The sequence below is a fragment of the Saccostrea cucullata genome, unplaced genomic scaffold, assembly GCF_032062105.1.
Source record: "Saccostrea cucullata isolate Sc308-1 unplaced genomic scaffold, CSIRO_AGI_Scuc_v1 ctg105, whole genome shotgun sequence".
In the NCBI taxonomy this organism is placed as follows: domain Eukaryota; kingdom Metazoa; phylum Mollusca; class Bivalvia; order Ostreida; family Ostreidae; genus Saccostrea; species Saccostrea cuccullata.
In genome coordinates this window covers 265,001-265,923 of record NW_026919155.1, presented here as the reverse complement: position 1 = coordinate 265,923, position 923 = coordinate 265,001, and positions in this window count along the sequence as shown.

The window sequence follows — 923 nt, the reverse complement described above, 5'->3', positions numbered from 1 at the left end:
AAAAACCCCCTGTTCAGATAAAAAAAAAATAGTGTCACGATTAGCTCTCCATAGTGTAATTTCTAAATGTTCATGGATAAAACATAGTGCTCAGATATTAATTCATTTTGATTAAGGATTAAATAACAGATATTCGAATCTTATATAATTTATCTTTAAATATCATTTTAAATAGAATTATCTGAAAAGCTTCGACACACCTTTCAAACGGAATAACACTTCCTCTTTACTAGGGTACCCCTACTTAGTCTTATGTAAACAAACTGCATTATAACGTACTGGAAGTTGTAAGGGTCATAAATACGTACACTGCCCTTGCCTGTCTATACGAGTTTAATAAATGTATCGTTTGACGATACTTACTCGGAGACTTTATGTTCAAATAATAAACACTTTCAGATTTGTTTTTAAAATAACAGTGCATGTTCGTTTATGGGTATCCGACCCATATTAGGACCAAAATTTCTAACCTTAAATATCAATTGTTTGTAAAATATCCTGATATTATTTTAAAGCATTTTAGAGAAGAAACTGATTTACCAAGAGAAATTTTCAAAAATGTTATTACCTAAGCAGAAATTAATTATTGAAGATTGTATTGAAGTCTATGGAAGGAAGTAAGTTTTTTATATATAAAAAAATAAATGTTTCAAATATCAAAAAATGCTGTGGTGGAAAGATGTATTTGATCATTGGGAATAGAAAAACAATTAGAAATAATTTTTTTACCAGTCAGATTTTTTAAAATTAATTTTATTGAGTAAAATCAAAGGGAAATAACTCGTCAAGGGCAGGAAAAGGTCATAAATTAGGACATGTCCCACTATATATTCTCTACTAAAAGATGAAAATTAGTTCTAACAACACTGATTATTCATCCCATACATATCTATTATGCATTCAATTCTATTGAATCTGAGGCT